The sequence below is a fragment of the Saccopteryx bilineata genome, chromosome 5 (genome assembly GCF_036850765.1).
Source record: "Saccopteryx bilineata isolate mSacBil1 chromosome 5, mSacBil1_pri_phased_curated, whole genome shotgun sequence".
Taxonomy (NCBI): domain Eukaryota; kingdom Metazoa; phylum Chordata; class Mammalia; order Chiroptera; family Emballonuridae; genus Saccopteryx; species Saccopteryx bilineata.
In genome coordinates this window covers 55,430,689-55,457,104 of record NC_089494.1, presented here as the reverse complement: position 1 = coordinate 55,457,104, position 26,416 = coordinate 55,430,689, and the positions used below count along the sequence as shown (strand labels likewise).

Below are 26,416 nucleotides of genomic sequence, written 5' to 3'. Positions count from 1 at the left end.
ACATGGGAGAAGCAACCATCTGCTTCTCCTGCCCTGCTTCTCCCCTTCTTTCCCTCTTCCCCTCCCACACCCAGTGCTTTATTGGTTTGAGCATGGCTCCAGGCACTGAGGATAGCTCTGTTGGAGCACATCGGCCTCAGAAACTAAAAATAGCTCAGTACTCAAGCATCTGCCCAAGACAGGGTTGCCTGGTGGATCCTGGTCTGGGAGCATGTGGGAGTCTGCCTCACTATCTCCCCTCTTCTTTCCTAAAAAAGAAAGAAAGAAAAAGAAATGTACATAAAGTTATATTTCTAGGGGTAAAAATTAAGTTAAAGAGAATTAATAATAGGAATTGTAAGTCAGATGATTCTGATGAAGATGATAATATTTTTTATTAATAAACAGCTTTTTATTGAAGGACTAAAAGAATTAAATAGAAGGCCCAGTAACACTGTGAAGCTTTTCAGATCATAACAATCTTTCTGTATGCATATAGGAAACCCAGACTTTGTCTCTTCTGAAAATCCTTATTTGTCATCTTTCCGTTTAGTTTTCCTGTATACCATCTCTCGAAAACTGGCCAGAATCTTGTTTTCTCTCTTCCGTCTCTCTTCTTGGTTAAAGGATGCGAGAGCTCTCTTCTCATCAGCACTATAGATCTGGTTCTCTTTTCGTAGCCGCACGGCCTCCATTCGGCGATGCCTGCTACCACTCATCACGTAACCCGAGCGTTCAAATGATGCGATTTCTTCACTTGTCAAACCAATTTCACCTCTTCGTGGGATACGTTTTCCAGCTTTTACATATTCAGCCATAGCTGCACCTTCACCAGGTAACAGAGCATGGCCATAGTTCAGGGGTTTATCATCTTGAGAGGCAAGTGTTTTTGGAGCTTCCGGGCCAATTAAATCCGAGGGTTCTTCAGGCTTTGATGGATCCTTCCAGGGATTCTCCAGAAACTCTTCTTGGGCCTCTTTAGAGCTTGAATCACTGGAATCTTTTCTGTTCTTCTTAGACTTCTTTTTCTTGTATTTCTTCGATCTGCGTTTTTTCTTCTTTTCCTTTTTCTTGACTTTCTTTGATCTTTTTGTATCTTCATCACTGGAGTCTGTTTCAGAATCCGAGTCACTGTCACTATCGTCAGAATACTTCTTACGTTTTCTTTTAGATGATTTTTTCTTTCTCCTTTTCTTGGACCTTTCTTTTGAATGACTGGACTTCTTCTTTTTTTCCTCTTTTGAGGTAGAAGCTGAAGTGGTGCTTTTCTTTGGCTCTTCATCCTCTACTGGTGTATGTTCATCAGAGTCTGGTTCCGGATTCTTCGGAGAAAGTCCCCACACTTCAGGAGCTCCCAATTCTCCAATCCTCTCTCTCTCCCTTAACCTCTTCTGCCGCAGGCTCTCCTCCCTTTCCTTGTCCAGGAGGCCAGGCCAAGGCTTGTGGCTCCCACAGGGTTGTGAGTAGCCGCCATAATCAGCGGACGAGGCAGAAGCGAAGGGGGCGCCCCGCCTCGCAGACAGCCGCTCCCCAAAGCGTGACCGCCAGCGGGAAGGGCAGGGCTGGTTTCCGGAGCCTTGGCCAAGGCCACCCGGCTGGTGGTTGAGGCCATTCCGATCCCCAGACCGAGAGCGGCAGCCCCGCGGGGAACGAGCGGATGTGCTGGATTTAGGGCTCCTCGAAGAACCGCGAGGCTTCGCTCTGGGGCCCGAGGTCTCCCTCTCCGGGCTGCGCAAACCAGACACCGGAGCCATCACTGCCGCGGGGTCCCCCTAGCGGGGGGACAATGGGGTGCTCTCGCTAGCCTGGGAAGAGATCAGTTGCCTTGGCTCCCAGAACCTGTCACCATGCCACAAGCCGAACCCGAGGGAACCTTGGAAACAGTTCCGGCTACGTCGCAAATACCTTCCCAGGATCTAGCTTGTCCTGCCCACGCGATGTGATGCTGATGATAATATTATTAATAATAGCAATAGTTAACTTTATTGAGTATCTATCATATGCCCGGTACTATTCCAAAAGATTTGCATCTATGATTTTATTTGAGTCTTCAGACAACCTAAAGAGGCAGATATCTCGGTTCCATTTTAGAGATGAGAAAATGGAGGCACAAAGAGGTTGACAACAACACACAAATTTTAAGAGGTGGCAGAATTGAAACTAGACATTCTAATTCTATAGCCCTTGCTCTAAACCAGGGATATTCAACCCTTTTCATTTCTTGGCACACATAAAGTAATAAGTAAAATTCTGCAGCCTAACCAAAAAAAAATTTCATTCCAATCTGACAAAAAAATAGGTATAATTTTCTTATTTTCCAAGAAAAAAAACCCAGTAATTACTTACCTTCCTTTTTTTCCCCCTCCATAGTGACTTTTTTAAAAATCAGGCGCTGATACTTGTATATAAGGATTTCTAGTACCAAGAATAAACCAATCAGTTGCAACCTTATTATGTGAGGTGACCAATAAGATGCAACTCAATCATAAGACCTATATATTTATAGTTCAAGACAAGGCCTTCACACTGGACAGCTACTTTGTGTTGGCTGTTGTCATTTTTTTTTTATTTGACAATCTATGGGAAAAGAGGTTGGTGCCCCTGACTAAATAGTCAGATATTGCTTGTTTTAAAAATTCTGTGGCACACCAGGTAAAAATTGCTGCTCTAAACTACAGACATCCACAACTCGGGAATTTCAATTTATGATTTTCAACTTGATCATGGTATGAAAGCAGTACACATTCTGTTGCAACCACACTTTGAATATCGAGTTTTAATCTTTTCCCAGGCTAGTGATGCTGAGCAGCGGCAACGAAGTGATTCTGTACGTCGGTCTGCTGACGGAGGTCAGTGTTCTGAGCATGTTTCGAGTATGCTAGGCTAAGTAGGCTAGGTGTATTAAATACTTTTGTGATTTGAAAGTTGAGAAGCAGCTGTACTGTTTTGCTGTCACTGAAGTGCACCTTGTTTTCACTACTTTTATTGAACTGTATTCTTCAAAAACCTACCTTAAATCCTGCATCCTCCACAAACCATTTTTTGATTTCCTGTAACCAGTTTCCCTGAATTCTCCTGCCCTTTAATTTATACATTATGTTCTAGCATTAGGGATAATTGACCTTTGTGTCCCCCTGTCCCGCCTCAGGCTTTCTTCCCCTTCCTGACCCTTCCTCTGCCCTTGAATAGTATGTAACATATTGCAAGGAGCTTAAGTCATAATGTTGACTGTCTCTTTTTCTCCCATTATTTGGTACACTACTGTAGCAAAAATGACTAGGAAAAACCCTTTAAGGTGCAGTGAGAAGCGTACTTCTCTTAATAACTATTATCGGTTAAAATTCAAATGCTATTTAAATTGTTTTGATACTGCTCTCATTTCAACCATTGGATACTTTTGTAAGCCTATTTTTCAGAAAAAAAAATTTCATACCTAATAATCATTCTGCTTGAGTACAGGTAACCCATGTCGCATGACATCGTAGTTTCGATGGAAAGCCGTTTTCTCTGAGAAACGGCTGGCAAGTACAAAATTTATTCTGTGCAAATTGTTTTTATAGCAGCCTGATGTTCTTCAATCTTTTCTTAAATCGAACATTGGTAACACACAATGTAAACGGTCTTGCAGCTACATTGGATTTGCCATGCTCACTCTCCACGCTTGATATTAGATTGATGTTTCATTTTACACAAAGGATATTTTAAATAGCTCCGAGTATGCCTCCAAACTACACACATGGCATATCTCCTCATTATTTTAATATTTCTTTAGTTTTCTTTTTATTTATTTTTTAATCCAGATAGCAATTTGATTGCTCTCTTGGGTCAGGGGAGCAACTCGTTTTAAGTGAGCATTCAATGACGAGTTTTCACAGCATGTACTTTGAAATCGCAGCTATGACAGAGATCCCTGTGAGCTCATTAGAGAGTAGTTAAATCATAGACAGTCCCAGTGTGAAGCTTTGAAAGATAACCTTCATTTGCTGGAGTATGTTATCAAAATAAAAATATGCTGAAGGAGAAAAAAATATTCATGGAAACACATTTTCTCTGAGATATTTTTCAAAGCAGCACTTTTCTTAGCAAAGTTTGCCAATATTCATTGATTCATCTCCTTAAGCACATAATTCAGTCTATTCAATGTCTACTGTGACAGTGCTGATGAGCTCTTAATTCTTCTCTATTTATTGCAGCAAATGTAGCAGTGACCTTAATGAAATATCTATTAAGACAAAAATGTCAGTGCCACACTTTTAAAGATGGATTCAAGTGCAAAAGTTCCAAAGGTCATCATGATATTTTGAAGTGGATCATTCAAACATACATTAAGTTTTAAAATAATATAACTAAAACCTCTTGACAATTTGATATGTTTTAATTTTTAAAAAGATACAGGAAAGGCTAAAGTTTAGAAAGTATTAACAATGATCTATTTAACTCTTACTTGACTGGGATGAATCTCTTAAAGTATGAAATTTATTTTCTCATGTGAAAAGTTATATATATTAATAGTATAAGGTTGGAAAGTGAAAAAGGTAGTCATTCAACCAACATTGGCCCTCTTGATACATAAAGAGGTGGGCAAAAGTAGGGTTACAGTTATAATACAAATAAATAATACAAAAATGAATAAATAATAATACAAGAGTAAACTCTGTTTCATGTACTGTCAAGTGTAAACCTACTTTTGTCCACTCCTGTATGTAAACTGATTTTGAGCTTACACTTTGATGACAAAGAATCACATGGTCTTAGATAATTTAGTTGTTTGTAAAGCTGTTGAATTGATTAGTTTAGACTAATTAGCTGAATTAAATTGAGTGGATACTTTTGAATTCTTTATGTCCAAATAGTCTCAAGATGAAATAAGGGATGAAATTGATTTAATCAGAAAATTTAAGAGCCTGTTGTGTTCAGGCTTTTCTGCTAAGTTCTCTGGAGATAAGATATATTTAAAATACTCTATTCTTGTCTTCAAGGAATTTACAACCCAGTAGGAAGAATAAGAGACAAAAAATATAAACTACATTTACGTTAACCTCTGACTGAGTAATGAGATTATTCTGTATCATTTCAAACAAATGGCTGTGCGGTCACTGACCACTGCCAGCTAAGAGACTACCTCAATGCACTCTCTTCTTCTATGAGATTGAAATATAATTGGAAAGATCTTCATTGCACTGAACTAAAATCTGTTTCTTTGTGGTTTTTTTCCATTGATTTTTGTTCTAGTCTTTAGAATCAAGAACAATCTACTACTCCTTCTTTGGCAGGATAATCTTTTAAATATCCAAAGATTCTTATTTCTCCATTTTGGTTCAGTTTCCTTTTAACAAATGTCTTTATTTTTTTTCTTCTGACTAAACCTGTCTATTTCTTTTTCTTTTTTCCATCTAGTTTGTTTTTAACAAAATCTTGTGTAATGACATTTTGAGATACTCCTGTCCCCCTCCCCCATTTTCCCCCATGTGTTCAACTCTCCTTGGGAGATAAAGCCCAAGTGCTTTGGAGATAAAAAGGATTATTACAATAAGATAGTATAGATTAGTTATGTATTGAAAGTTGGACTGCACTGAGCATGGAATGCCAGTAAATCAGTGTGAGAATGTTCAATATTTTTTAAGAATTTGTCATGTGAGTCAAGTTTTTTCAAAACCTTAAAAAGTCTATTCTATCAGTGTTCACAGTCTGGATGCATGGGTGTTGCTGATGCCGAAAAATGCAAAGCAGTGTTCTTCACGCTGCAGGCACACAAAGATTCCCCTTTCATTTTCGTCTGCAGCTGCCATGGAAGAATGTGTTTCATTTTCTCACAGACTGCTTGACACCTTTAGTCAAAAAGTCACTCCATCTGTGATACTTCATGCCATATTGTTCTGTCTACCAGTGATGCTTCCAACTTACTCCTAGCTCTTCTGTGCTGCTTGAAATTGGGCTGCAGTCTCTCTAGAAAGCTTCTCAGTTCAACCTGCTCTTCAGCTGCTATTGGAATGACTGCTGTTGTATATTTATTATGTATTTCTCATGCACCGGAGGTACATGCCCACACTGGCAGCTGTTTTAGACTGACTGCTTCAGGATCTTTGTGGCAATCCCAGATCGTCTCATTCTATGCTAATTTGGGGTAGTTGATGACATTAACAAGATTCAGGGAACCTGCTACACCATCAAGGTTATGTCAAAGACATAGCAGGCATCTTGAAGATTAGACAAAACCACTGTGCAGATCCACATTTGGGTGTGTCCCAAAGGATATGATTTGTTTTTTTAAAATAGTTTACCCTCTTTTCTTTCCAGTTAGCACAGCTCTACAAAATGGTTTGTAGACTGCAGAATTCAATGATAGTTTCTAACTCATTTGTTCAGGATAACCTTAGGTCTGAGAAGGTCATTTTTGTAGTTCCTATTTTTTTTCTTTAGGTTTATCATAAATAACAGTACCAATAACAATGATAACAAATTCCTACTGAAGTCATGGAATGTGTTGTGTACTAGAGCAGGACTTTGTGACCAGCCCACCCTTTCTTCATTCTTCTTGAAGGACTTCTCACTGATGCTCTTTAGATATGTCTCTCTCTCGGGATCTTTTCAGATTCCTGTGTGATGGTGAGGACAGAGGCTGGAAGGTGAGAACAGAGATCTAGGTTCTCATTCCAGCTCTATTGCTAACTGCTGCAGGGACTTTGCCCATCATATTTTAAACAGGGATGATAATTTTAACTTCAGAGTTATGCTAAACATTAAAATATATGTGGTTGAGACCTACGTGTATGTTGTCCTTGCTTTGACCTCCCAAACCAATTTATGTTGTACTTTTCTAATGAGCCCTTGTCCTCTGCTCTGTTAGAGTCTTTTGTGTATTTGCTTAGATTGCCTAGTGGCAGGTAATCTTTCCCTTTTACCTTTAGATACCCAACCATGGTTAGTACACTATTTTTAGTAAATTCTCCCATGTGGATACTAGTGTCTTGCCTAAGCTATGAATCTTCCATGTATGGCTTTCTTCCCAAAGACATAGAGTTGGGCTCAGAACCCATGACTAAAAATATTTTAGTAGAAACCCAATTATTCAGTTGTAATTTCCCCTCTCCAACCTGCTTGTTCCTCTCTTCCTGGAAGGCAACAAAAATTTGAATGGAGAGTAAGTTCTGGTAAATGTGTGCCTTGTTATTTACCCTACTATGTTGCAGATAGTATCAGCTCTACAAGATGGTCACTGAAAATTTTGGTTTACATGATCAAGTAAGTTTGAAAAATCTGCTTCAAGCAGAATTAAAAATGCTCTTTGGTGCGATGGCCTGGCGTGCAGGAGTCCTGGGTTCGATTCCTGGCCAGGGCACACAGGAGAAACGCCCATCTGCTTCTCCACCCCTCCCCCTCTCCTTCCTCTCTTCTCCTCCTGCAGCCAAGACTCCATTGGAGCAAAGCTGGCCCGGGTGCTGAGGATGGCTCTGTGGCCTCTGCCTCAGGCGCTAGAATGGCTCTGGTTGCAACAGAGTAACGCTCCAGATGGGCAGAACATCGCTCCCTGGTGAGCATGCCGAATGGATCCCGGTCGGGCACATGCGGGAATCTGTCTGACTGCCTCACCATTTTCAACTTCAAAAAAATACAAAAAAAAATGCTCTTTGGTTATAGGACTTCTAAGAACTTCCAATATGCTAATTTTGTATTTATAGACACAGAAAATTAATGTAGAAGAGGAAAAGTGAATTTTTAAAATAGCATTAACCCTAGACACTTATAAAAACTTCTTTTCACTATGTATCTAATTACTAGAAACATCATCACATCTAGGTATGTCATTATTAAATATCTGATTTATTCATTTTGATATTTTTAAATGAAATATTTCATTCTCTTTTTTATAGACCATAGTTATATCTTCATAAAGTAGGCCTGTCTGCTTACAATTTAAAAACTAGAAGAAACAGCAATTTTGATTCTCTTTAAATCAGACTTTGATGAAGCATTCTTATAGCTGCTCTCTGTAGGAGTATGAGCCATCAGAAAAGATATTTGTTTATGAAAAGAGGTGAACCAGCAGAGGCTATTAACTATTTTGGAGGGTATCTCCTCTGAGAATCTGAGATCTATGGACTCTCTCTGAAAAAATGAAAATAATGTATTTTCTCTATAATCACAGGTGTCCACAAGAACAGGTGTTCACAAGAACCAATCCATAACTAAACTCCCTAGGGTCCTAAAGACCCCATGTTAAAAATTCTAAAAGAACTTTATGTGCCTCTTAGGGGAGAATAGTGTTGTTTTCTATTCAAGGAAGGAATAATTACCAAAGAATTAAATTGATGAATCAGACTCTCAGAAAAAAGTGAAGAAATACTAAGTCTTTAGATGGTCTCATGGGTGTATCCCAAGAGAAAAGAGTCACATTTCTCAAGATGGATCTTGGCAAAAGAAATAAAAGTTAAGTGGGAATGTTCTTAATGAGTACAGTAAGGGGATTCTAACTTTGGTCCCTGAAGTAGGTATCTATCCAATGGCTATCTACCTGTCCAACATTTATTTTATTTGCTTTGATCATAGCACCCTGCCTTTGAGGACACAGATTTTTCTAACTTGATTCATTTGGTGTAGGTATGATTGAATTTACCCTAGCTCCAGAGCCTGACACATAATCTAAAGCAGGCTGATCAGTGTATTCTATCTCCTGCCTATAACGATTAGTTCAGGGAAGGATCTGTGAGCCAGTTTGGGGACTTATATTCAACTCTCAGGGAAAAGAAAAACCTTCTCAGGGCTGGCTAGGCTGATAGAATTTAGGCATGGAGCTGCTGGTGATCTTTTTGCCACCATGAAGGGAAAATAGTTGTCCCTCGCCATATCATGGTTCACTTTTCACAGTCTCACTGTATCACAAATTTTAAAATTGTATACATCTAATTTTGTATCACAGATTTTTTGCTATCTCGTGAGATTTTGCGGTATATAAGTATTTTATATATTTATTATTTTAATTATTTTTGCGGTAAAATAAGCACTTTCTAGCCTAAAAAATTGAAAACAATATTAAAAAATTATAAAGCCTTAAAATATATATATAAATAATAAAATAAATATAAAGTCGCTACTTTGTGGATTTTTGCCCATCGCAACAGTTTCTGGACACTAACTCCGCGATAGACAACAGACCACTGTATATTTAATGGTAAAGGCAATACAGAGTAAAGAAGGTCTAGGTGGTGGAGACCTAATCCTGAGGGAATCCTATCTAGCCTTGAGAGAGTTTCTATTTGCCTTCTAAGAACCATTCTCTATTTTTGTCCATAGGCTCTCTACCCTAGGTATCTGACCTGAATTAATTAGAGTGCCTTTTGGCTTTTTGATAGCGTAGAGCACTGGGGAGCTCTAACAGAGGGAAGCAAGGCAGTCAGATCTGTTGGGTCCATTTGCAAGACTGTATCACTCTACTTTGTCAAGATTTTTTTCCAGGTTCTGATAACTTCTCTCTTTTCTCATATCATTGGGACTGAAAGTGGTAACGGCTCTACTCAAGCTATCCTTGGGTTACTGTACTAGTTCATTTTCATTCACTACTCCCAACCTTCATATAATAGCCTGTGTGTAACTAAACCAGTATTGTTATACTATTAAAAGTGTACTAGCTTTTTCCTCTTGAGACAACCAATGATATATCAGTCTAGCCTGAAATCAACTCAACACTATATATTTCATATACATAAGCATGAACATTACATTTTTTTCTTAACCTGTTTTGAGAAGTGTTTCTATCACTTGCAACCAGGAAGAGTCCTGACTAATACAATCTCTCTTAATCCCGTTGGGCCACCTTGTGCAATCTACTTGTTAAATAATTGCTTTAGAAACATGAAAAGACACATTATAAGAGTTAAAACTCACTCAGGTTGGAAAGTAATTCTCAAACCAATTCATCATGTCATGCATGATCTATTAATCCTTGTCCTATAGAATTAAAGCAATCCTCCTACCCACGTTAAAAAATATGACCTCCTACTCCTGCAGAATTTCAGCCAAATTCTTATCCACGCAAGTTTCTAACACATGCAAGTAAAAGTATGAATCTGACCAAAACATACTTCTTCCAATTAAAAGGTGTGAATAGAGCAAAGAGAAATGGCCTTTTCTATTTACTCAACTCAGCAGCTGAGCAGTTCATTAGCAAATCTTGAATGCCCTTAGGTCATAAGCTCCAGGAAAGTGAATGTTTTATAAAGCAATCTTAGAAGGCAACCTTTAAGTCAAAAGTACTATTCCCTGGTGAGCTTTATTAATTGAATCATTTGTTTACAAAAGGTAAATGTGGTTCCAAGTGACAGTACTGTTTGCACAGTGGCACCAGTATTAGGAAAGCTAATGTATAATGCATTAGTACTGTAGATAAAGATGCCGCCTGAGTCAGGGGTGTTTGTTCAGTGTATTGAAATCGTGTAATTTTAGCAACTCTTTGAGCATGAATTGAAATTAGCTTATTGAGGTTAAAAATAGTCTTTAAAAACATTGCTAATGAGTAAGTACCATGAAGTACTTACCACTTTCTCTGTACTTGCTAGAGAGTTAATGTGAATCTTTGGTTATATAGTGAAAGAAATAAAAATAAAAAGGAGGATTGTTGTATTTAGGGCCTACTTTTTCTGTTCTTTTTAAACCAAAGCTAAATTTTACCTAATTTATAAAATAAAATAAAATCTTAATAATATTTGTCATTAAATATTTTCTCTTATTTAAACCATAACTCCTGGCAGAGAACATGGCAGGAAGAAATAAAGACATGTAATGATTAAAGTCATATCTTTTTAAAATTTTAGTTTCACGTGATGCTAATTCACTGATGAGCTTTAATTTTGATCTGGAGTAAACTAGTTCTGAGGTTGAATAAAACGTTTATGTATGTTGGCCCTGGCTGGTGGCTCAGTGGATAGAGCATCAGCCCAGTGTATGGAGGTCCTGGGTTCAATTCCTGCAGGGCACACAGGAAAAATGACCACCTGTTTTACTCTTTTTTCCTCTCCCCTTTCTCTCCTTCTTCCCCTCCCATAGCCAGTGGCTAGATTGGTTTGATCCTGACCCCAGGTGCTGAGGATTGCTCTGTTGGTCTGAGTGCATTGGCCTCAGGTGCTAAAAATAGGTAGGTACTCAAGCATCAGCCCAAGATGGGGTTGGCATGTGGATTTTAGTCAGGGTGCATGTGGGAGTCTGCCTTACTATCTCTTCCTCTCTTATCTAAATAAAAAAGCTTATGTATTCAATATTTTGATGATTTGACTGTGATAATGTGATATTGTTTTCTCTAGGTATAGAGATAGCTAGTTACCCACCAAAAGATGTTTTTGTTTATTTGTTTGTTTCTTCCCCATTGTATAAAGGTATAGCTGGAAAGTGGTTTCTGGGCTGGAGAATGCATTTGACAGACCTTGCAGCGAGGTGTGACCATGTGACTAATTTACAATGGACTGTGAATGGAAGAGAGGGGTAGGTACTCTAGTGCACTAAGACTTTTTAGAAACAAGCATGCCTTCTTTATGTTTCATTTCTTTTTAGGGCGCTAGGTACAAGTGATAACAATGTCCCAAGTCTCAAAAGGGAGGAATCTGGGTCATTCCCTAAATTGTGGAGGAAAACTGCCCAATAGTTATATCCACCTAGGACTGTTTTATGACCCAGAAATAAGATTTTCATTGCATTTGAGCCACACATGCTTGGCCTCTATGTTTTTAAATCCACTTCTAGCCTACTTTAATAATATACAATACACCTTTCAAGCCTGGGAGCCATGGACCATCTACATCTAACCCCACTAGGTAGATAAAACTTCTCTATGTACAATAGAGCATGTTTGGCTGGCTGAATTAGAAACAGACATTAAGAGTGTAGAAAATATTCTTCTCCGCCATATCCTTTGCATGTTATAATGATATGTACAATATGAATGGGAGCATCTGTTTGGGAATTAAGGGAAGGGAGAGGAGTTTGGCTGAAAGCAGGAGCAAATAATAGAATGGAAAGGATAGTGTGAAGTCTGCTCCCTGTCTAGGCACAAGGTCTGAATTTGAACGCTCCTAAATGGCAGAGAGATGACCAGAAACTAACAAAAAACACAGGCTAGAAGCCTGATAGGATGATGGACACAGGTAGTTCTGTCTGGGGCCAATGAATTAAGACCTGACCAACAGTTTAACAGAGAGAATTCTTCTCCCTGCTTTTGTCCAGAACTCAGCACTGAAGAAGGGCAGCTTTGGCACACCTGAGTATAGGAGACTTGGTCCAGACATTGGCCTTCTCAAAATGGGCATCCTCAGCAAAGGCAGTGGTGAGTCTGAAAACAACTTCCCTCCCTAAGACATGAAAGTAATGGCTAGCATGTATTAATCATTTATCACATGTCAGAGATTGCTCTAAATGTTTTACAGATACCTCTTTTATTCCTCATAACATTACTATGAGTGGTAATTCCTAGGAGGTAAGAGGGTAGTATTCTTCCTCCTTTACAAATGAAGAAACTGAGTCACACAGAGATGAAGTAATTTGCCAATGTCTTGTAGCTAGTAATTGGCAGTGTTTGGATCCCACTCCAAGAAGTAATATGAGCTCAGGCTTAGCTTATGATTGCTGTGCTGTACTCTCCCCACCCCCACCCCCATTCACAGAGAATGGCTTTCCCAGAGGAGAGTGAGCCTCTTACCAAAACAAGCAGCTCAGTCAGTTGTATGAGCATAACAGCCCCTTCTAGAAACAATCAGGAACACTTGCAAAGGGGCTTCTGTACAGAGTTTCAGATCTGTGGAAGTGTCAAATCATAATCTGGGCAAAAATGCAAGCACCAGCTTTTTAGTAGTCATGGTCCACTGAGTCCAAGGGACTAAGGAATTTCATTAGCTCATCAGTTCCTCTCTAGGTCACAGTCAATAGGATTAAAGCACCAATACGTAGATGACCTAGATTTGAATTATTAGAATTTTAACTAGATATTATGGAAAAATTAGTATGATTGTTACAGAGTTCATGAAATATATTTTTTATTATAAAATAATTTGTGGGCCACTTATATTTAACAGATGGAAAGTAGGGACAAAGAAGAAAAGTGTACATCATAACAATGAAAGGAAAAAATAGAGCCTTGCAGTGACCAATGTTGTTATTCATTTAACTGCTCATTTAGAGTTAAGAGTGATTTCCTCCATTAGTATATATGTGAACATAAATTACTAATGGGGCCCATCTGGCCACATACTTTCCAGGGAAATGGGTAGACCTCGGTGGTTAGTTACATGTGTTATTTCTCCTGATCCTATTTGTCTTTATATACAGTTGAAAGACTGGAAAATACATATTTCTTGCTGCAGTATTTTTCTTTTTTATTATTAGGGGAATAATCCTGTGTTATTTTGAACACTGGTCTTCTGGTTTTTGTTTGTTTTCCACTTGAGTTTACTTTATTCTACAAAGAAATCAAGACATAATGGTGGCAAGATTATACTTTCCAAAATATACAAATTTAAGTTTGTTGTCAGTTTTTCTGTGGAGAGGAAAGAGTAACAAATAAAAAATGCTGAAGCCATATGCATGTTATTAACATCCAGACTTCACCAATCAACCCCCAAAATGTATGAGATACTAGTTAGAACTTTCTGGGCTCTACTGTGCTATGCCGATTGGGTGTCTGCACTGTTCAGCATCAATATGGTGACTTCCCAGGAGTGGAGGACCACCAGGTCAGGTCGGAACTTTCTGAATGACTCTGACAGTGGAGCTTAGGGGAGGGATATTGCCCTGTGTTGTTCTGCTCCGTATTTAACTGGGTGGTTGGCAACTTGCCTGATCCATACAGGCATGTGGGCCTGCTGGATATATGATAATGAAGAGCAAAGGTTCATTGAGTAAATAAATAGTTCCTTGCCGACTCTTTTTATCCACCAAAGATGATTCAGCTACCATTTTAAATGTTTTTTACTTGCTGAGAATTTGTGTGGAATTAAAACAAACAAACGAAGGGAATATCTTCTGTTCACTGGGAGTAACATGTTCCAATTACAATAGAAAACTCACCAATAAATCCCTTTCTGATGCTTTATTAAAGATTACAATTCCTTTATATAAGTGAATTTTACTTGATCAGAATGATGCTTGCCCTCCACCTTTGAAGTCTTAGTTTTATCCCCCACTTCTGTTTCAGAAAAGAAAGAGTGATATCCAAGAGCCATGCCGACTCTGTCATAGGTTTAGAAGGGAGAAGGTTCAAATGATTGTCCTTATTAAAAAAAAAAACCTCTTTGAAATATTACAATTATCATGTATTTACTGTGCATTAGATTTAGGAATTTTTATGTTAACAACTTTATGGAGATACTTAATCTCACAGAACCAGAATACTAATTACTGTTCTGTGTTGCAATAGAAAAAACAGCAAATTACTCATATTTTAATTATGATATTCAGTTTTAAACAAGTGTATAATAATTGACTTTGTGCGCAATAATTGATTTGTCATTTAAGCAGTAATTTTTTATGCAAATGGACTACTTTATATGTGTGAACCAGTTATTATAAAATTAATTACTGAATATAATATCTTGCAGAGCTGAGTATGAAGAGTTCTTCTAACTGGCTTATCCATTTATACAAAATCAGGGTTTTTATGTACAGTGATGAGCTTTATAACCAAAGGAAACTAAACCACATTCTATGCTGCTACTTGAATATGCCTTTCATTGTGATTATCCTTTTCTGAGAGCTTTATAAACACTCTTTCTCAAGGCTCTTCGTTAATGAGTTTCATAGTCCTAAAAGCTAGTTAAGCATTTTACAGTTTCTACATTTGAGGGATGTAGAAATTTATTCTGTACCTAAATATTAAATTAAATATTTGGACAATAGTCACTTTGTGCTATATTCACTATATTTGCTAGTCTGGGTTCCCTTGTAAGAGGGACAAATCATTTTTGTATGTTTTTTTCTCTGGAAGGTAGAGAAATCAGAGACAATTGAGGACAGTGAGTGGGGGTGTTATTGAGACACAGATTAAAAGGGGAGAGGAATTTGGTAGACTACCGAGTATTTGTGCAGCACTTGGCTTCACATGGGCATCACGGTGTAGTCATGACAGTGCTACAGAAACCACTGGGAATTTCTTTACATCTCCCAGGAAACTCCTCAGATATATCAGACAGCTTAGACTAGATATTTGGTCTAAGCCATTTGACATCATATTCTCCCCTCATATTTGGCCCTAAGCTTGCTACTAAAACAGAAGTTCAGCAGTTACATTTTTAAAAATAGTTAAAAAAAAACAAAGTTGCACATAATTGAGGCTTGAAGACTAATTAACCACAATAACATTTTGGGGGGGGGGGTTTCAGATGTATTTTCGTTCCCTAATACTACCAAGAATTTATTATTGTCCTTATATGGTTTAGCATTATGTAGTCCATAGGGATACTCCATGAGGCAGGGATTTGGGCTGTTCTTTACCAGTGTATCCCCAACATCTAGAACAGTGTCTGTCATACATCAGCGCTCAAATATTTGCCAAACAAATACGTTTTTACAGTACATTGTCTTTTAAAATTTTTATTAAGAACTAACAAACACTGCTAGTATTACAAATAATGAAAATGTTTTTATTGAGTAGGTTTTCTTTTAATGTTTATGCTAGAAATGTTGAGTATATTATAGGAAAAGTAGCCAATTGTTCTACCATTGATTGGATTTTCTTAAACTGTGTGTTATTTCCATTGCCAAGTGCTTATACTACAGGGTACGTTTCTCTACACCTGTTAGCTGATCTCCACTGAGATGTCAACTGATAGTTCTTTTAGTTTCCTCATCTGTAAAATGGGGAGAACAATACTCACATTTCAATTATATATTAAATAGTTTCTTATATTTTCAGGTATATAACTAGCACCAAAATACTAATTATTACTATTAATTGTTAATAAACTGACATGAATACCATATGTTGGATCAATGTCTGATCTTTAAAAATAAGGTCATTTTTTATATATGATTCTGACTTTCAAATACAGGTCATAGAAAACAGCACATTTCAGAACTCTATATATTATCAACATCCTAAATGACAAAACTTTGGGAATGTTATTCATTAAGGAAAAAAATCTTAAATGCAATGAATATGGGTTGTGTTTCCTTCATATATATTAATTCTAGGCCAATAACCTTATAGACTATTGAATTTGGAGGAAATTTCCCAGTAGAAGTTATATAATATTCTTGTTTGTATGTTTTTCTTTAATTTATATAAAATAAATTGCCCCTTCATCTAGTGAGTGTTCCTTGCCTTCCCTGGGAATTACTGATATTCCTTCTTTGTGACCTCTGTCTAGAAGCAATGAAATTTAATACTCTATCTTCATCCTATTAAATATTCTGCCTGTGGAACACAGAACATAGAAATATTGTAGCTGATGGGAGAAAAGCTACACTTGATGGCCTTCTCTTTTCCAATCAGTGTTTGAAACCTAAACTGTGCTTTTTCCCCAGAGTGCCAAGTTCCTGCACAGGTATACTATTATCAGTTAATCCTCCTGAGGTTAACTGATCATCACTAAAGGTGTTCTCCATGGAAGAATTTGAGTTTAGCAGGGACTCTTGAATTAAATAAACAAATAAATAACATCCAAGTAGATAAATTTCTAATTGTGTGCTATGGGCCTCTGACAAATGATAGGGGTCATAACAGGAGTGTGGACAGGGTTCCTTTACAGTATCCTTAACTGTCTTTTATAGTTAGCCTTCAGATGATAGTTAACACTGTATTATATTCTGTCATACTAAAATATTTTGACATGTAGTACTTCCTGTGATTCTCACATCATCCCAATGTAGTAATTAAGAAATCATTATTATACTTAACAAACAAATGAGGAATCTAAAATATAATGGAACCCTGGTTACGTAGCTCAGTCGATTGGGGCATCATCCTGGTAAGCCAGGATTGTGGGTCTGATCCTTGGTAGGGGCACATATGAGATCAACCAATGAATGCATACATGAGTGGAATAACAAATAGATGTTTCTCTCTCCCTTCCCTTTCCTCTAAAATCAATACGAGTTTAAAAATTTTTTAAATAAGTAAAATATGACCCTGGTCCATTGGCTCAGTGGTAGAGCAGCTGCCCAGTGTGTGGAAGTCCTGGGTTTGATTCCCAGCCAAGGCACGCAGGAGAAGTGCCCATCTGCTTCTCCATTCCTCCTCCTCTCACTTCTCTCTCTCTCTTTCTCTCTCTCTCTCTCTCTTTCTCTCTCCTCCTCCTCCCTTCCTGCCTCCATGGCTCAATTAGAATGAGTTGGCCCTGGGCACTGAGGATGGCTTCATAGCCTCTGCCTCAGGTGCTAAAATGGCTCCAGTTGCAAAGAAGCAAGGGCCCCAGATCGGCAGAGCATCAGCTTGGCTTGGTGGATGGATTCGGTTGGGATGCATGCAGGAGTCTGTCTCTGCCTTTCCTTCTCTCACTAAAAATAAAAACAACAACAATAAAGAATAAATAAAATGTAATGGAATTAAGGGTTTGTCTCAAATTTACCTATTTAGTAATTGATTCTCTGAACCCTAGAAGCTTTTTACTCTGCACTCTTGTAGTCATCTTTGACCTCTCTCTTTCTATCATAATCCTATAGAACCTACCATCAAAATATTACCAAACTGTGAAAATTTCTCTGCCTTCTCTGCTAATACCCTAATTCAAGTCATCATTATTTTTAATCCAAATTATGCACTAGTCCCACCCTGGCCTTCTTGCCTCTGCTGTTATCTCTTATTTTTGACAAAGAACCCAAATGATTATTGTAAAAAGTAAGTCAGGCCATGCCACTGATTTACTCAACAGCTTCCAATGGCTTTCCATCTGACTTGAGTAAAAACCAGTGTTTTTATAATAATATTCAAGTCCTGAGCAGCTCTGTATGGTTGATAGGCTCTGAACAGAATGAAGCAGCTAACAGAAGTTGAAATCCGCTCATCAAACCACATGTCAATGTGTCTGACTGATGTGCAGCTTTTTCTAAGTCTCACAGAGTCGCTATATGGGCCAGCTGAAGCCCTTCAGCTACCAGACTTTATCACACATCACTGATGCCTACTCCATGCCCACACAATGTCAGTTGCTCGGGCCAGACACATTGACTTCCTTGTTCTTTCCAGAACATACCAGAAGACAGGCACTGCATGAGCAGTGCTTTTTGATTATACACACATAGAAGAATGTGATGGAAATTTTTATGACTTTATTAAAATTGCTACTTCCTGAGATGCATATGCAAAATTTATCACTTGTCATAGGGAGTAGATCAATGTTTTACATAAATATCCTACAAAAAGTCTCTAGAGGAAAAGTGACCAGTGAGAAGACCTGTCCAAATAAACTAAGGTGGCCCAATATAGGCCCAATGGCAAGGAAGGGCAATGCAGCCAATGAAACAAAATGATCTTGATGTTAATAAGGAGCCTTATTAACATTCCAAGTTAGCTTATCCCAGTATAGCCTTGATTCTGCTGTGTCTTTATCTGATCTTTTATCAATTTCCCCCTGAAAATTGAAGCTGAAAATTTGAATGTTCAGTTTATGTGTTTTCTGTTAGTATTTTGGATGCCCAAGGAGATTAAGATGAAAATTGTGGCCATGAGTACCTTTATCTGGGAACTTTGTCCCTGTATTTTTTTTATTTAAAAAATTAAATTTAATAGGATGACATTGATCAATAAGAGAACATAGGTTTTAGGTAAATATTTCGATATCATTTGAACTGTTGATTGTGTGGTATACCCATCACCCAGAGTAAAATCATTTTCTGTCACCTTATATTTGTCCCCATTAACTCCCCTCCCCCCTTTCCCTGGTAATCACTTCACTTTAATCTATGCCCATGAGTCTTATTTTTATATCCCACCTATGTATGAAATCATATAGTTCTTAGCTTTTTCTGATTAAATTTCTTTATATTCCTAGTCCTATCATGCTAACAGTACGTTCTATTCTATGATTGGAATGGAGGACCCTCTTGGGGTGTTGGTCTGTTTAAATGCTTTGGCTCCAGCAAGGAAAACTAACAAGAAGTCAACTGAACATTTTAAGCACGTAGGTTTTTCTTTGGTAACTTGAGGCATTGTTTTTTCAGTTGACAGTCTCCTATCTTACAAAGTTGGCTCCGTAATATTGTTTCATATCTCTTTTCTTCTTTTACAAACCATATTTTCAGCATGTGCTTAGATGTTAGGTAGCTGAGTCAGTGAAAACGCCACTGGTGCTGCTGCTTCTACTTCAGTGCGGGCTGCATTTCCATCTGGCAGTGGAGAGGGCGCCATAGCTACAGTGCTCTCTCCAGTTGTCTTGTCTTCAGAGCACATTCCTTGAGTACCAGTTCTGTCAGATCACTTTGAGGTCTTCTCTTGCAGCTCTGTGAGTCCGAATTATTTGAAAATAAAAGCAATTTAGGCTTAGTTTGTGTTGAGAGTCCATATTTGGTCCATTTCATCTAAAAAAGTCACAGCATTTTTAATTCCATTTCTCTTTATAAAGGAAAAAGTTACATTAGGATATAATCTGATAACATTTTTTATTTAAATATTTACTGAAGAATGGAGTTTGCAAGTATCTGTTTAAAAAAAATGTTATCTATAAAGGAGAAAAGGGTATATTAATCTTGGAATAGTAGATGCAGTATAAATGAAGCAGTGGGAACATTGTTTGGAAGGAGAAAAAAGTGTGATCCAATAACTTCTGTACCCAGACAAGCTGTCATTAATGACATAAAGTTCATGAGTCTGGCCCTAAAATATATTTAAATATAAATATATGAGAATTTATGAAATATATAACTCAAACATACTTCTTTAAAACGGCCCTATCTTGTATTTAGAACAATTGAAAGATGAACCAAAATAAAAAACTCATGTGGAGAATTTATGAAAGGATAGGGAAAGAAATACCTGCTTTGCAAGGGGGGTGTAGGAAGAGAAAGAGAAGAAAACCAATTATAATTGTTACTTTTAAAATAGTTTGCTACCATTAAATTTTAAATGGAAAAGGGAAAAGAATTCTTGAAGTTCTTTGTTCAGGACAGAAAGTACCAACACGAGCCACTTAAACAATTAACATTATTTATTGAAGGACTACTAGAACCTGTTCTAAGATCACAGTAAAAAAAAAAAAATCTGGCCTGACCTGTGGTGGCGCAGTGGATAAAGCGTCGACCTGGAAATGCTGAGGTGGCCGGTTCGAAACCCTGGGCTTGCCTGGTCAAGGCACATATGGGAGTTGATGCTTCCAGCTCCTCCCCCTTCTCTCTCTCTGTCTCTCCCTCTCCTCTCTAAAATGAATAAATAAAAAATTTTTAAAAAATCTGTCTTCAAAGTTCATTTATTCCTCTAAAGCAATAGTATTTGATTATGGAATTATAACATTCAATTCATGAAACATTGTCCCCACCCCGCCATGGCAAATGACTGTTTTTGTATCTTGTAGTAAACAGAGAAGAACAATGAAATGTGATGTCCCCAGATAACCTGCTGACTTTTCACTGTATAAAGTCCTCATTTGCCTTCCTTGGCAGCTGTGTTTCTTGCCTGAAAGACATTGCTGCTGTCAACTTGACTCAGTTTTTTCCATCCCTCCTTCAAGTGTTAGTGGTACAGACCAGCGGAAGAGGACAAACTAGAAAGTTCTCAAGTGTGAAATTGAACCCTTAGCCAAACACTGAAAATACTCTTTGTGGCTCAGCAAAAGTTCCATTACCTCTTGTTTTGTTTTTTTTTCTGGGTACCACAGTAATTCTTTTTGATTATATCTAACCCCAGCTGTGGAAGTAATAGAAAAGTCTTGCGAGTCAGTTTGTACATAGGGAAACTGTTTGTTGTAGTATAAAAAATTTACAAGCACCTGTGCTTGAGAATGTTTAGCTCATCTGTACCTTAAATGATAGATTTTCAACCATCCTTATTGCAAATTAGCTTGATTTCTAAGAACTTTTAGTAGTTAAGCATCAGAACTAATTAACTAAGATTTTGTTACTCTGTTTTTCTCCCACAAAAGTAATTTTCCCATTGAATTTCATGAGAAGAGCTGTTGAAAGAAACTCTTTTTCATTTACAAAGAGGTTTTTGGTTCATTTGTGTATTTTTTTTTTTTTTTTTTGTATTTTTCTGAAGCTGGAAACTGGGAGAGATAGTAAGACAGAATCCCGCATGTGCCCGACCGGGATCCACCTGGCACGCCCACCAGGGGGCGATGCTCTGCCCCTACAGGGCGTCGCTCTGCGGCAACCAGAGCCACTTTAGAGCCTGGGGCAGAGGCCAAGGAACCATCCCCAGCGCCCGGGCCATCTTTGCTCCAATGGAGCCTTGGCTGCGGGAGGGGAAGAGAGAGACAGAGAGGAAGGAGGGGGGGTGGAGAAGCAAATGGGTGCTTCTCCTCTGTGCCCTGGCCAGGAATCGAACCCTGGGTCCCCCGCATGCCAGGCCGACGCTCTACCGCTGAGCCAACCGGCCAGGGCCGTGTATTGTTTTATAATCCATTTTTTTAAATATTGCTTCTCTGTTCCAATAGATGATTTTGAATATCCAAAAGTTTGACCATTATCTTTTTAAAATTTTTATTAATTTTTAATTTATTGTGTTTACATGGACTCAAGTGTCCCATTGAATATAACTCCCTCACACCCCACCCGTGTCCCCTTTTATACCCCTTTGTCCCCCTCGCCCTGACTTTATTTTCCCTTCCCTCTAGGATTTGCTGTCCTGTTATATATATCTCTGTTATGTATATATAGTTTCCTAATGCCTTTACTTTCTCTTATCCCATCCCCTCATCCCCCTTCCCTCTGACAGCTGTCCCTCTGGTCCCTGTGACCCTGTCTCTGCCTCTGTTCCATTCCACAGTTCACTTTGTTCATTAGATTCCACATATATGTGAGATCATATGATATTTTTCTGCCTGGCTTATTTCACTTAGCATAATAATCTCCAGGTCCATCCATGCTGACACAAAAGGTAAGATTTCCTTCTTTTTCACAGCCATGTAGAATTCCATTGTGTATATGTACCACTACTTTTTAATCCACTCATCCATTGATGGACACTTGGGCTGTTTCCAGGTCTTGGCTATTGTAAACAATGCTACAGTAAACATAGGGGTGCATATCTTCTTTTGAATCAGTGATTTGGTATTTTTAGGATATATTCCTAAAAGTGGAATAGCTGGGTCAAAAGGCAGTTCCATTTTTATTTTTTTGAGGAAACCCCATATAGTTGTCCACAGTGGCTGCACCAGTCTGCATTCCCACCAGCAGTGCAAGAGGGTTCCTTTTTCTCCACATCCTCGCCAGCACTTATTCTGTGTTGTTTTGTTGATGAGCGCCATTCTGACAGGTGTGAGGTGGTATCTCATTGTGGTTTTAATTTGCATTTCTCTGATGATTAGTGACCTTGAACATTTTTTCATATGCCTATTGGTCATCTATATGTCCTCTTTGGAGAAGTGTCTATTCAATTCTTTTGCCTATTTTTAAATTGGATTGTTTACTTTCCTGGTGTTGAGTTTTAGAAGTTCTTTATAAATTTTGGTTATTAACCCCTTATCAGATGTATGGCAAATATGTTCTCTCATTGTGTGGGTTGTCTTTTCATTTTTTTCATAGTGTCTTTTGCTGTGCAAAAGCTTTTCAGTTTGATATAGTCTCATTTGTTCATTCTGTCCTTTATTTCACTTGCCCTTGGAGATAAATCAACAAAAATATTGCTACAAGAGATATTGGAGAGTTTACTGTCAATGCTTTCTTCCAAGATGTTTATGGTTTCATGGCTTAAATTTAAGTCTTTTATCTATTTTGAGTTTACTTTTGTGAATGTTATAAGTTGGTGATCCAGTTTCATATTTTGCAAGTACCTGTCCAATTTTCCTAACACCATTTGTTAAAGAGACTATCTTTACTCCATTGTATGCTCTTACCTCCTTTGTTATATATCAATTGACCATAACAGAGTGGGTTTTTTTCTGGGTTCTCTGTTCTGTTCCATTGATGCCTGTTCTTATGCCAGTATCAAATTGTTTTGAGTACAGTGGCCTTGTAGTATAACTTGATATCAGGAAGCATGATACCTCCCACTTTATTCTTCATTTTCAAGGTTGTTGAGGCTATTCATGTTCTTTTTTGGTTCCATATAAATTTTTGGAATATTTGTTCTATATCTTTGAAGTATGGCATTGGTATTTTAATTGGTATTGTATTGAATTTATATATTTCTTTGGGTAATATAGACATTTTAATGATATTTATTCTTCCTATCCATAAACACAATATATGCTTCCACTTGTTTATATCTTCCTTGATTTCTTTTATCAATGTTTTATCATTTTTTTAGTACAAGTCCTTAACCTCTTTGGTTAAATTTACTCTTGGGTACTTTATTTTTATTGTTGCAATAATGAAAGGGATTATTTTTTTAATTTCTCTTTCAGACAGTTCCCTGTTGGTATATAAAAATGCCTCTGATCTCTGACTATTGATTTTATATCCTGCCGCCTTGCAGAATTCATTTATCAGGTCTAGTAGACTTTACGGTTTTCTATGTACAGTATCATGTCATCAGCAAATAATGATAGTTTTACTTTTTCTTTTCCAATTTGGATGCCTTTTATTTTTTCCTCTTTTCTGATTGCTGTGGCTAGGACTTCCAAAACTATGTTGAATAAGAGTGGTGAAAGAGGTCACCCTGCCTTGTTCCTGATCTTAAGGGGATTGCTTTTTATTTTTTCCCACTGAGTATGATGTTGGCTGTGGGATTGTTACAGATGGCCTTTATTACATTGAGGTATGTTCCTTGTATTACCACTTTGCTGAGAATTTTGATCATAAATTGGTGCTGGATTTTATCAAATGATTTTTCTGCATCTATTGATATTATCATGTGATTTTTATCCTTCCTTTTGTTTATGTGATGAATCACATTTATTTATTTATTTTTTACAGAGACAGAGAGAGTCAGAGAGAGGGACAGACAGGGACAGACAGACAGGAATGAAGAGAGATAAGAAGCTTCAATCATCAGTTTTTTGTTACGACACCTTAGTTATTCATTGATTGCTTTCTCAAATGTACCTTTACTGGGGGGGCCACAGCCGACTAATTTCTTGCTCAAGCCAGCGACCTTGGGTCCAAGCTGATGAGCTTTGCTCAAACCAGATGAGCCCACGCTAAAGTTGGCAACCTCGTGGTCTCAAACCTGGGTCCTCCACATCCCAATTCGGTGCTCCATCCACAGCGCCACCGTCTGGTCAGGCTAAATTACATTTATTGATTTGCAAATATTGTATCAGCCTTGCCTCTCCAGAATAAATCCCACTTGATCACAATGTATGACTTTTCTCATGTATTGCTGGATCCAGTTTGCTAATATTTTATTGAGAATTTTAACATCTAAGTTCATCAGCAATATTGTCCTATAGTTTTCTTTCCTTGTAGTGTCTTTACCTGGTTTTGAAATTAGGATTATGCTTGCCTTATAAAAGGAGCTTAAAAGTCTTCCCTCCTCTTGAATTTTTTGAAATAGCTTTAGCAGCATAGGTGTTAGTTCTTCTTGGAATATTTGGTAAAATTCGCCTGTGAAGCCATCTGGTCCAGGACTTTTGTTTGCTAGGAGTTTTTTGATAACTGTTCAATTTCATTTCTTTTAATTGGTCTGTTTAGGTTTTTGGTTCTTCCAGATTGAGTTTTGGAATATTATGTTTCTAGGAATTTATTCATTTCACCTAGATTGTCCAATTTTTTGGCATACAGATCTTCATAGTATTTTCTTACAATCCTTATTTATTTGAGTCCTCTCTATTTCTTTCTTGATGAGTCTGGTTAAAAGTTTATCAATCTTGTTTACCTTTTCAAAAAAACAGCTCTTGGTTTCATTGACCTTCTGTATTATGTTTTTTAGCCTCGATGTCATTTATTTCCACTCTGATCTTTATTATTTCCTACTTCCTACTTTCTCTGTACTTGAAAAGAATGTATATTCTGCTGCTTTGGAATGAAAGATTCTGAAGATATTTATGAAATCCAGTTGATCTTGTGTGTTATTTAAGGCTGCTGTCTCTGTTATTTTTTTGTCTGGAGGATCTATTCATTTATGTTAGTGGGGTATTGAAATCCTCTACTATTATACTATTGTGGTGATCTCACCTTTTATGTCCATCAAAATCTGCTTTATATTGAATATATTTAGGTGCTCCTATATGAGGTGCATAGATATTTACAATGGTTATATCCTCCTGTTGGATTGCTCCCTTTTTAATTATGTAGTGACTTTCTTTATCCCTTATTATTTGTTTTAAAGTCTATATTTTCAGATATAAGTATAGCTACCCCAGCTTTTTTTTTTTTCATTTTCATTTGTGTGAAGTATTTTTTTTTCAATCCCTTTACTTTCAGTCTATATGTATCTTTTGTTTTGAGGTGGGTCTCTTGTAGACAGCATGTGTACAGATCCTGCTTTCTTATTCACACAGCTACCTTATGTCTTTGATTGGAACATTTAATCCATTTACATTTAAGGTTATTATTGATATGTAGTTATTTATTGCCATTTTATCCTTTAAATCTACAATTCTCTTTTTCTCGATTTTTTTTTTCCTCTGCTCTTTTCACAGCAGGCCTCTTAAGATTTCTTATAGTACTAGTTTGGTTGTAATAAATTTCTTGAGGTATTTTTTTCTGTCTGGAAAGCTTTTTATTTCTCCTTCAATCTTAAACTATAGCCTTGCTGGATAAAGATGTCTTGGTTGTAGCTTCTTGCTTCACATCACTTTGAAAATTTCTTGGCATTTTCTTCTGGCCTCAAGTGTTTCTGTTGAGAAGTTAAATGTCATCCTTATGGGGGCTTCTCTTTATGTAATTAACTGCTTTTCTCTTTTAGCTTTTGGTATTCTTTCCTTGTCTTTTAACTTTGACACTTTAATTATGATGTGTCTTGCTGTAGGCCTCCTTGAGTTTCTCTTTAATGGAACTCTGCTTCTTGAACTTGTGTGACTTTTTCCTTCATCTATTTAGGGAAATTTTCAGCTATTATTTTTTCAAACAGGTTCTCTATTTCTTGTTTGTTCTCTTCTCCTTCAGGAACCCCTATGATGCAGATGGTTTTTCTCTTCGTGTTGTCACAGAGCTCTCTTAGATTTTCGTCAGACATTTTAAGCCTCTTTTTTTTTTTTTTTTTTTTTTTTTTTGCTGCTCTGCTTCTGTGCTTTCATTTATCTTGTCCTTTAAATTGCTGATTCGATCCTCTGCTTCATCCAGCCTGCTATTAATTCCTGCTAGTGCAGTCTTCATTTTTGATATTGTATCATATTTGTCATTTCTGACTGATTCTTTTTTATGATTTCAATGTCCTCTTTGATGCTGTCTCTTTATTTAGGTGCTCATTTTGTCCATCCATTGTTGC

General features: G+C 37.4%; 1 pseudogene; it reads right to left on the bottom strand.

The window, feature by feature from the left end:
• Positions 1-509: 509 nt before the first annotated feature.
• On the bottom strand, positions 510-1,733 carry LOC136338422 (NF-kappa-B-activating protein pseudogene; annotated as a pseudogene).
• Between the last annotated feature and the right edge of the window lie 24,683 nt (positions 1,734-26,416).